At 40.0% G+C, this 12156-nt stretch overlaps 1 protein-coding gene across 1 annotated transcript in view; it reads right to left on the reverse strand.

Moving 5' to 3' along the window:
- Positions 1-874: 874 nt before the first annotated feature.
- The window catches only part of TMEM238 (transmembrane protein 238), a 33601-nt gene continuing 22319 nt past the window's right edge, over positions 875-12156 (reverse strand). Inside the window, exon 2 of the mRNA XM_077457283.1 lies at positions 875-4333. The gene's annotated coding sequence lies outside the window, so the exon portion shown is untranslated. The remainder of the gene's footprint in view (positions 4334-12156) is intronic.

The following is a 12156-nucleotide window of genomic DNA, read 5'->3' on the forward strand; positions in this document are numbered from 1 at the left end:
TCAAAAACACGTGGCACCCATGGATTCGATTTTCCTTACCATTATCCTTAGATGACTGTCCTCCTGCCATGGTAGTTGATTATAAAGGATTAATTTAGGACCTTACTCTACCACACACTGGCTATCAGGATAAACCTTGTAAACCTCTTCCCCTCTCTACTCCTCTCTTTCCCCTTTCCTTCCCCTCTTTTTACTCATCTTCTCTCTCCCATCCCTCTTATGATTTTTGAAGGTCTTTGTTCTTTCAGTATAAATATTTCATCCACAGAATCTCCACAACTACAAGTGTTGGCTTGGTTAATTATCTTTATTCAAATTGTACCCTTTTAATATCTCTTCACCAATACTACAGGTATATAATGTAATATATTACGTTTTGTACTTTCATTTACTCATGTAAATAGCAAGCTTCATTCCAATTGTCATCACTTATTCATTGACATGTATGTTATGCCTATTAGTGTAACTAAATAAAATCTTTTGACAAGGAAATCTGTAACTCATTGCACCCATAACTATTTTAGGACATTTATGTGTTAAATCAGTTACGAGTTCCTTACATGTTCCAGAGTCTTCAGCAGTAAGATTTACCCGCTAGAGTTCCAAGCTATGCAATGGACCCTCACATCTGCTGAAGGAAAACTCTCCCAATGACATACACGCCATCACGGACATTAACTAAAAAAAATCCAACAAAGTATATGGTTTGTAATGGCCACAGCAAGTAGATGAGTATGGAAGTTCACGATCAGGGACAAAACAACTACAGTTAGTGAGTAAATACATTTAAAAAAAGAACATTGAAACATGCACGTTAAGATATTTAAAAGAAATTACTGCATAGAGAAAAAAAAAGGAAAAACGAACACATAAATATTTTCAAATAAATTCTTTAGTTTAGGTTTACAAAAATTGCACACATTAAAAAAAATGTATCTGCTCTATAAAAATTATTTACAGGTATATGTTGCTTATTTTAGCATCAAACGCTATTCAAACGACACTTAAAAACAGAAACTGGCAAACGTTTGTGGATTTTATGAAGTAAACTGTACAACAAATAGTAAAACAGATCATTATTACAAAACAGAATAATTGCACTGATCACAAGATTACATGTAAAATTCATGTAGGTGTGTGCACATATAACCGATACTAATTGAAAACTGTTGCTTTCGCAATCATAATTACCCTCATGTAATTCTAAAGCATCTTCACTTGATTCAGCTCTGCACTAACATGAGTTTAAAGAAGATTCTGCTAAATTCCTGGTTTTAAAGTTGACTTACTACGAATCAGTTTTAGAGGCATTTCCCTGTTGCCCAATTCTTGAATAGCCTGTCCATTTAGTGTCTAAAATAATGCTTACTGAGGAAGGTATGAGTAGTGCAGACCCCCATCAAAAACTTAAATGAATAGTTGTTTTATTTCATGTATTTGGGGAAAAAGTTGAAGAGTTCTTAATATTCTTTTAAGAATTATTCAACTGATAGCGCTGAATAAATGACAAACTATCCTGGCAGTGTTCAAAAGCTATCCACAATGTGCTAACCCTGCAATTCAGCACAAGAAACAAGACACACATTTGTTAGTGTATTTATTTATGTGTGTCTGATTTATGTGGGGAAATTATGAAATGATGTAGCCTTTTGCACAACTGGTGGGATCACTTCTATCATATGGGCCTTTATGCAATATATTGATCAGTCACAAGTACAGCAATTAAGGATGCATTTGGATCTGTTCCCTCTTCGTAACATGTTTGATCATTTTGTACAGATTTTAGTGGAACATTAAAGTGGAATTCCAATCTACCACCTAAGTAGTCTTAAAAATGCTCCCTCCCCTCTCCGAACACCTATGCTGACTAACCTGTGTAAGAAAGATTTATATTCTTACCTACTTTCAGGGAGGTCCAGTTGTTTTCAAGGGAGTACTTGACAACTGACAATGCCTGGGAGCAATGATATCACCCATAGGCTTCCAAAGGACCCATTCAATGTTGGTGCTCTCTCCTCTGCAGCCACCTCTTACAGAAGTTAGTAAGCATAGGTGTTAGGAGGGGGAAGGAACATTTTTATGACTGGTTAGGGTTTGCCTTGAATTCTAATTTATTCAGACTCTGGAATCTGTGACATCTAGCAATATAACTGGCAAAAATGTTGTTAAAACCTAACCATAGCTTGTTGAACATCCTACTATAAAAACATGGGCATTTATATGAATTCTCTCCACCCCCACCTTTGCACCTTCACTTTTTTTGGGGAGGCTTTCCACAAGATTTGGGGGGGAATTTATGCTCTTTCATTCAAACATTTTTTGTGAGTCATGTACTGCTGCTGGACAAAAAAACTTAGATTGCAAGTGAATTCCTAAGTTTGGGGCATACATCTCTGAACATATATTGCCCTAAATACAAGTACAGTGTCCAGCCACATCCAGAATTTGAAAGGCTGCTGGCAGTGGAGCTGAACGTTGCACTTCTGCCCCCAAGTACCCAAAAACCACCTGAAAATTTGTCCCACATGTAGATTTAAAGATAATTTGCTCCCTCTAAAGATATATTTGTGCTACAGAAGATTATTATCTAAAGCATGTCTAGAGAAATGCCAACACCTAACATCCCACTGCATGTTCCCAGCAATTTCAAAGAGACAATTGCAGTATTGGATTAATGTTCAACCAATCTGCAATTATAATATTTTTATATTTCTCACTTTGGACTTATTTCTACAAAAATAAAAATCTAAATTGTAACACAATCAGTGACTGAAAATGAGTGCTGTTTTTTTTCTCTGTGGTTTATGAAACTTTTATCTTGAAATGATGATTCTAGCTGAATTTAATCTGAACTTCAGTCTTACACATTTGTACAGGCCTCTCCCCTGTACTGAAATGATTTAATCACATTTCACTATACACATTAAACCCAGGGCTGGACTGGGACAGAAATTTGGCCCTGGATTTCATCCAGACCGGCCCACTTACATTTTGAGTGTCCCATCAGCACTCCCTTACATCAGAGTGGCCCATCACAGCCCCCTTACAACAGAGTGTCCCCTCAGCACCCCTTACATCACAGTGTCCCATTACCAGCCCCCTTACACCAGAGTATCCCATGGGCAGCCCCCTTACATAAGAGTGTCCCATCACCACCCCCTTACATCAGAGTGTCCCATCAGCACCCCCTTACAAATCAAGTGTCCCATCAGCACCCCTTTACATCATAGTGTCCCATCAGCAGCCCCTTTACATCAGAGTGTCCCATCACCAGCCCCCTTACATCAGAGTGGCCCATCACCAGCCCCCTTAAATCAGAGTGGCCCACTGAGCCATCGGCCCACCGGGAAACTCCCGGTAGTCCCGATGGCCTGGTTAAACCTCCCACAGTGTGCAATAGAAGGTGCAGCAAGTCAGATGGGGCCCACTTAATTTCTTATCTGGGAAACATCCAGCACCATCTAGTACATTCTTTCCCAGCTTAACTGCTCCTAGCCCATCATTCATTGAATTTCAGTTATTGTAATTATAGAGGCTCAAAAGTTCATGCGGGCCTTACCCAGGGCAGTCTGCAGTATGCCTAGCAATGACCATTGCTCGAGACTGAAACCCAGGGCTGGGACAAGGGGTGAGGCTGCCCTGGGTGCTGCATGTTCCTTCTATTATAAGGATGACAGGGGTCATGACAGCAGCATCATTACTTCTGTCAGCCCAGCACTGGAAGTGGAAAGGAGAGGAGGACAGAGCTGGGAGGAGGTATGGGCTGTGCTCCCTCTCTTCCTCCTCCTCATAAGCTTGAAGGTAATGAAAGGTGGCACTGCTGACACCCACATATCAAGGTATTTTATTGTTTTCATAACTCCTCCCAAGAGCTATCTCACTTCTTGCATCAGGCTGAAGGCATTTGAGAACAGTAGTGAAACATGGGCTTCTGATGATTTCAGTGTACTGCCTGCACTGAACAGGGTAGCACAGAGACCCACTGATAACATCACTGGGTCTAAAATAAGGTACATAAAGAAAATGGAAAGGTTTTTTAAAAATAACATTTCATGAGCAAGTTGATGAGGGAAGAAGGGATTGGAAAAGGTAAAATATACACCTAATTACTATGTCAATATATTATCTATATTTTTTACATTCAATGAAAAGATAATGCAGCCTTTTAGTAGACATGAAGTATATACGAAAATATAAAATTCTTCCATTTTACATAGATTTAAATTCTTGCTGTATATCTGTTTTGGTCCAGTTTTTCTTCTGTAAGATTTTCACCAATAGTCATAATACGTCTCCACTTCATAGTTTTAACAGGCTGGAATCTCTGTGCAATCTAAAAAAATAAAAATAAATAGTGAATATAATAAGGGGTCTAAAAAGAATTTTAAAAAAATCTAAAAATGAAAAGATAATTTTTATTTTGCCTTATGTTCACTTCTATTTCCCTTAATCTTAACCCTGGCTAGGTACCTGAAATTATTATTAATTATGTAGCACCCTCTTGTGTTCTAGAAATGTAGTACTGTGTTTTGGTAAGAATAGGTCAACTTCCAGGCTTGGCTGTCAGCCAATTCTGGGTGTGTTTTGTTCTTGGTCTGGGAGTGACTCAGGGTAAATATGGGTAATTCACAAGCAGCATCAGCAGGACCTCACCTTTTTTCCAGAATGTTCTGGTGTTTTCTGGAAGGAGAGGTGCAGAGGGGAGGTGGAACTGCTTGGGGTACTTTAAGGAGCCCTGACCAATCCCCCAACTTGGATTGGCAGGGGGCGGGCCTCTTTAAATACCTAGGGTCAGCCCAGCTAAGGGAGAGTTGCTCATGAGGAATATGGAGATGGAGTGTTAGGCTGTCAGTGGCCTTTGAGGGAGCTCCCCAGTCTGGAGGGGTGACCTTGGGCCTGGGCTCGGGTGCGGATGGGACCCTCTGAGAACACGTGAAGGTGTCCTGGACTGGAGCAGTGATTCTTAACTCCAGTCCTCAAGGCACCCCAACAGCTTAAGTTTTCAGGATTTCCCTCAGATGAAACGGCTGTGGTAATTACTAAGGCAGTGAAACTGATCAAATCCCCTGTGCAAAATAATAGATAGCCTGAAAATATGACCTGGGGTGCTTTGAGGATTGGAGTTCAGAAACACTGGACTGAAGGTACAGGAGCCAGGAGAGGACAGCAAGAGAGAGCAGTGCCAGGCAGGTTTCTAGGGAGGAACAACAGGTCGCAGCCAGGAGGGCTGGTGAGTGATGCACAGTCAGGAGGACTGGGGAGGCATGCCTGAGAGGACTGGGAGATAGCAGTATGGAATGGGTGCAGAACCAGAAAAGTGGACTGTGAAAGAATGGGCAGGAGAGAGGGGCAGCCGCAACCATGTGGGTTGGCAGGGCCTTAAAAGGTGGTACTGGGAGCAGCAGCCGCATATAGGACGACTAGCACCGAGGACTGTCATATTTTTTGCTACACCATAGGGATCCCAGGTCCCTACCTGCAAAAGGAACTTGCAAGGCCTGGCTGAGCCAGTGTCAGACCTAAACCTGTGCTAGTTGGTCCTGGAAGTACAAGCAAGTGATGTGCTGGAGGTGTTGAGGAGGAATAGTCTGCAAGCAAGTGTTGTGCTGGAGGTGCTGAGGAGGAATAGTCTGCAAGCAAGTGTTGTGCTGGAGTGAAGATTGGAGTGTATATACAAGGAGTGTATATAGTTCGTCCTATGTAAATATTCTGAAATTCAGTGGGCATCCTATATTCCCTGATCCCATCCAAGTTTATTCTCCTCAATAAAAAAAAAACTAAGTGCATGGACTGTTTTCTAAAGAGTGACTGAAAATCGCATGCCTGGCTGGACAGGGTGACAGGTGGACTACAACACTCAGCAGCCCCTATGGGGGTACTTATTATTATACAGGATTTATATAGTGGCAACAGTCTGCAAAGCGCTTTACAACATGAGTGTAGACACTACAGCTACAATACAATTCAATACATCAGGAAACAGAGGGCCCTGCTAGTTAGAGCTTACACTCTAGGAGATAAACACAAGGCCTCAATGTAAATTATTATTTTTTAGTAAATCAGCCCTTTAATTTTTGGGAAACACAGTGTGTTTCATATCTGCCAGCAGAAGGTCAGGTATTGCTCCTAGAGCGATGGACATTGTCTGTAGTGCTGGAACCTTCAAAGCTTCTGGAGCAATGGGCCTATTTAATACCTTGCTTCCCTCATCTCATTAAAAAAATGTAGGATTGGGCAATCAACTCTGAGACTTTCCAAAAGCAGGAACATCTCCATGAAATAAGCATTCATTAACTCCTAAATGTCCTAATCTTCTTTTCTTTTCTTTTTTTTTCATAAATTCTTTATTTTCATTTATCAAGAATAGTTTTATAATTATACAGCAAAATATTCATATATCTTATCTTTCCATTTAACAATTTCCCTCTTTAAAACATATGTCAGCAAATTAATAAATAATTATATTTCCTTTCACTCACTTAAGTATACTACTGGAAAAAAAAAAGAAAAATAGAAAAACACTTTCTTCTACCCTTGTTTATTCCCCCCCCCCCCCCCCCCTTCCCTTGTCCCCTGGTGGTCCACCCTAGGATGACCACTTAAAAAAAAATTGTAACAAACCCAAAAATGATTATACTCTGGTTAAAGTGGCACTCTTGCACATGACCTATTTCATGAAGGCTTGCTTTTGATTTTTTTTTGCTGTAGCTAAATTCTGTCTAACAATAATGATTTAAATGAGTACTAATGTATCTTGCAGTAACATTGGAAGGCAATAAGGAATTAGAGAAAAAGCTCCAACCTAGCTGACATACTTTTCCCACGAGTAGAGCAAAGTTTTTTTTCATTGCAGTCATTTGTACCCCGCAGACTGTCTGATTGTTGTCTAAACCTGTGGACACTGCAGGCACTGGTCAAGAAGATGAGTTATACACAGCCTTAATAAATAAGTCAAGAAGCAGCAAATCAACATTCTCCTAACAATGATCTAATTCTTGTTAATACATTTTGTGTTCACGTGTATTCACTGTACTTTACATATTTTAATTGTATTTTGCACTGGCTCTACTGAATACACTTCTAAAGTTTGACTTCTCTTCAGCCTTTTGGCATCAACTAAATGAAAATGACCGCTGTGGTTGTTGAGCTAATGTGGTAATTCTAGACTGCTTGCAAACAAAACACAGAATAATGGCATCATTCAAATTTTATTAGATGGTAAAATACATACATGACATTAATGAAGTTCCACCACTTCTTTGACTTCTTTCAATAACCAAGAGTAGGAGAAAGAAAGCATCTGAGGGGAGGAACAAAAGCAAGAAGAAACAAGTAGAGAGAAAGAGAACAGGAAAAAGAAGAGAGAGAATAAAGCAGAGGCAAAGAGAGAGGAAGGCATTGAAAGTATAAGAGAAAGACAGAGAGGGGATATAAAAACCAAAAATAAACAAGGCAAAAGAACATTAAAAAAAAAAAGAGAACAAAAATACACATGTATGTGTGGAAAATGCTGAAAAAATTATAAACACTGTACAGTATATGTGAAATTTGCATAGTGTGATATTAAAGGATACAAAATGCAATGCAGCTCTACCCCCCAGTACCAATACTTATACAATACTTGTACTAATACTCCCCTTCCCACCCTAACCCTGTTTTTTTTCCAGAAAACACAGAGCTTTAAAATCAGGGGGTCTTAGAACCTTAATGCCAAGGATTAAACTCAGACAAACAGGCCTAAGAACATACCTATACCTACATATGAGTTATGTTAATATACATTCGAATTTGTTATCTGTTTTTTAAACCACTTTTACATATCAAACAATAATGTGTTCATGCATTGCTGTACACTCTAAGCCCAACCTTTGACGGTATGTTCTAAAAGATAATGAATTTGAAAAAAGAAAACGCAGTCCAATTATGGGAAAATTATATACTGCTATAAAATAGGTATCAGGCCTGTAGAGAGCTGGCACAGTATTTGCATCCCCAAGTACAGTAATAGTATAATGAGTATAATTCTAGGCATTATTGTCAGTTGACCTTGTGAGTCCCATACAAGTTGACTGTCAGAACTGGGAATCCTGCCAATAAACATTACCAACTTAAATGAACAGCTTTGCTGTATTTTTGTTGTCATTGGCAGGACTGCTTTCAAAATAAACGTACCATGTAGACTAAAGGGCCAAGTTGGAGCACAGAAGTTTTCTAACAGGACTTTATGCAGATTTTTCACAGAAAAGATAGTATTTTAAAATAGCTTACAGAAAGAATAGCTAAGGGAAGCATGTGATTGGCTGCAAATGCATGCAGCCAAAAATACTTCTTCCATTTGCGAGGCTTGTGGGGCAGGCACTGTGTCCAGGTCCTCTGATGTTTCTGCCAGTGTCACAAGGGGTGAGCTGAATTCTCCAACAGAAAGACAAGCCTAAGGGTGTGTGTCAGTTAGGGTTGCCTCCTCATCCCTTTAAAACCAAATACATATTAATTACACAGGTTCTGTGGCTGATTAAGGTGGTAATGAAACTCACTTGGTGCATTCAATTAGCCCCAGAACCTGTGTAATTCAAATGTGTTTGAGTTTAAAGGGATGAGGTGGCAACCCTAGTGTCAGGCTAGAAATACCTAGCCTCCCGCCAGGTAATAAAACAATACAAACAAATGGATTTGATGGCTTAAGGGCAGGTATACCTGGAGGGAGCCCACACCTCACCTATTACCAACAGTACAAAAAAAATGGTTTTAACCAGTTAACAACTGGCCCATAGCCAAATGACAGGTACAGGGCGGTTTCTTAACTCTGGGAGGCCGTCATATGAATTCACAGAATTCCGCTCTCGGGCGCGCACTCGAGAGTATCACGGATCACGCTCATCGCGCCCGTTTACCACGTGATCGCTCCGTCAAATGACGGAGCGATCACTTGTAGACAAACCGGTTCCTCCCTCCCCTCTCTGTACCGATCGGTACAGGGGAGGGGGACAGATCAGTGTCAACAGCGCTGTTTGCTGGATCTGCAGTGCCCACAGTGCTGCTCACCGACAATTAACCCCTCAATTCACTGCCAATACTCTGCAATTCCCTGACAACACTCTGCCAACACTCTGCAATGCCCTGCCAACACTCTGCAATGCCCTGCCAACACTCTGCAATGCCCTGCCAACACTCTGCAATGCCCTGACAATACTGTGACAATACTTTGCAATGCTCTGCAATGCCCCGCCAATACTCTGCAATGCCCCGCCAATACTCTGCAATGCCCTGCCAACACCCTGCAATATCCTGGCAATACTCTGCAATATCCTGGCAATACTCTGCAATATCCTGGCAATACTCTGCAATACCCTGACAATACTCTGCAATACCCTGACAATACTCTGCAATACCCTGACAATACTCTGCAATACCCTGACAATACTCTGCAATACCCTGACAATACTCTGCAATGCCTGACAATACTCTGCAATACCCTTACAATACTATGCAATATCCTGACAATACTATGCAATACCCTGACAATACTCTGAGATTCCCTGACAATACTCTGAGATTCCCTGCAAATACTCTGCAATACCCAGCAATAATCTGCAATACCAGCAATAATCTGCAATACCCAGCAATACTCTGCAATACCCAGCAATACTCAGTGATACCCTGCAATACCCAGCCATACTCTGCAATACCCAGCCATACCCAGTGATACCCTGCAATACCCAGCCATACTCGGCCATGCTCAGCCATAATCGGTGGTACCCTGCAATACTCAGCCATGCTCAGCCATGCTTGCCTGTACTCAGCCTCTATGTGACCAGGCTGTGGAAGTCTCACACATGTGGTATCGCTGTACTCAGGAGGAGTAGGAGAATCTATTTTGGGGTGTCATTTTTGGTATGTACATGCTATGTGTTAGAAATATTGTATAAATGGACAACTTTGTGTTAAAAAAAAAGCATTTTAACCACTTCCCACCCGCCGGCTTTCCTACACCATAAGAACGATCATTGCGGCTGTTCTGCTGCTTGATCGTTCTTACAGGAGGCGAGAGGGGATATCCCCCCTCTCCCGCCGCCCTCTGATGCTTCTACCAAATCGCCAATACGATCAAATCCAGAATCGTTTTTTTATTTCAGGCTTCCCAGCCTAGAGGTGAGATGTGGAGTCTTACTGACCCTATATCTCACTGTAAAGAGTCATGTCATGCCATATTCCTATTACAAGGGATGTTTACATTCCTTGTAATAGGAATAAAAGTGATCAAAAAAATGTATTTTTGGGAAAAAAAGTGTCAAACTAAAATAAATAAAGTAAAATGAACAATAAAAATAAAAATTTAAAGCCCCCCTGTCCCCATGTGCTCGCATGCAGAAGCGAACGCATACGTAAGTCCCGCCCACATATGAAAATGGTGTTCAAACCACACATGTGAGGTATCGCTTTAGAGTGAGAGCAATAATTCTGGTCCTAGACCTCCTCTGTAACTCAAAACATGTAACCAGTAAAAAAAATGTATCGCCTATGGGGATTTTTAAGCAGCGACGTTTGGTGCCATTCCACGAGTGTGTGCAATTTTGAAGGGTGACATGTTAGGTATCTATTTACTCGGCATAACTTCATCTTTCACATTATGCAAAAACATTGGACTAACTTTACTGTTTTGTTTTTTTTTTTAAGCACAAAACTGTTTATTTTAAAAAAAAACACGTTTGAAAAATTGCTGCGCAAATACTGTGCGAGATAAAAAAAGTTGCAACGACCACCATTGTATTTCTCTAGGGTCTTTGCTAAAAAAAACATATATAATGTTTTGGGGTTCTATGTAAGTTTCTAGCAAATAAATGATGATTTACATGTAGGAGAGAAATGTCAGAATTGGCCTGGGTGCTCCAGAACGCCTGATGGTGCTCCCTGCATGTTGGGCCTCTGTATGTGGCCAGGCTGTGTAAAAGTCTCACACATGTGGTATTGCCGTACTCGGGAGTAATAGCAGAATGTGTTTTGGGGTGTAATTTGTGATATGCATATGCTGTGTGTGAGAAATAAACTGATAATATGACAATTTTGTGAAAAAAAAAAGGAAAAAAAAATCTTGATTTTTCAAAGAATAGTGGGAAAAAATGACAACTTCAAAAAACTCACCATGCCTCTTACTAAATACCTTGGAATGTCTTTTTTCCAAAAAGGGGTCATTTGGAGGGTATTTGTACTTTTCTAGAATGTTAGAGTCTCAAGAAATGAGATAGGCCATCAGTACTTCAGGTGTGATAAATTTTCAGATATTGGCACCATAGCTTGCGGACTCTAACTTTCACAAAGACCAAATAATATCCACCAATTTGTACTTATTTTTACCAAAGATATGTAGTAGTATAAATTTTGGCCAAAATGTATGAAGAAAAATTACTAATCTGCTACATTTTATAACAGAAACAAAGAAAATTTTATTTTTTTGCAGAATTTTCTGTCTTTTTTCTTTTATAGCACAAAAAATAAAAAACCCAGCGGTGATTAAATACCACCAAAAGAAATTTCTATTTGTGTGCAAAAAAGGACAAAAATTTCATGAGGGTACAGTGTTGCATGACTGAGTAATTGTCATTCAAAATGTGAGAGCACCGAAAGCTGAAAATTGGTCTGGTTATTAAGGGTGTTTAATTCCCCAGTGGTCAAGTGGTTAATGTGAACTATTAGACATGGTCAATTTAGTTTGTTGCAGGCTGGGAATCAGTCTCTCTCTCCCCCTTTCTCTCACATCACTTCCAAGTTTTTATCTTGTTGTAACACATCACACTTTCTTCCCTTTTATCTTGTTGTAAGAAGGAATTTTGTAACTTTAGTAAACTCTTCATTTTGTCTATGGAGACTAGCTTTAAAATAAAAAGAAAAAAAAACGTACGATCATTCGTCCGATAATCTCATTGTGTGTACTATGCTTTAATGCAGCAGATGAAAAACACATCACACTTTCTTCCCTTCGACTTCGAAAGATGTTCAGCAGTGCCAATAGCACAGAACTGGCAGAAAACAGTGGGACCCAGGAACACCTATCTACTGTCCAGAAAAGTCCAGTTTGTACATTTTGTAACTTTAGTAAACTCTTCATTTTGTCTATGGAGACTAGCTTTAAAATAAAAAGAAAAAAAAACGTACGATCAT

The sequence above is a fragment of the Lithobates pipiens genome, unplaced genomic scaffold (genome assembly GCF_037356315.1).
Source record: "Lithobates pipiens isolate NorthernLeopardFrog02 unplaced genomic scaffold, aLitPip1_a1.2 Scaffold_27, whole genome shotgun sequence".
NCBI lineage: Eukaryota > Metazoa > Chordata > Amphibia > Anura > Ranidae > Lithobates > Lithobates pipiens.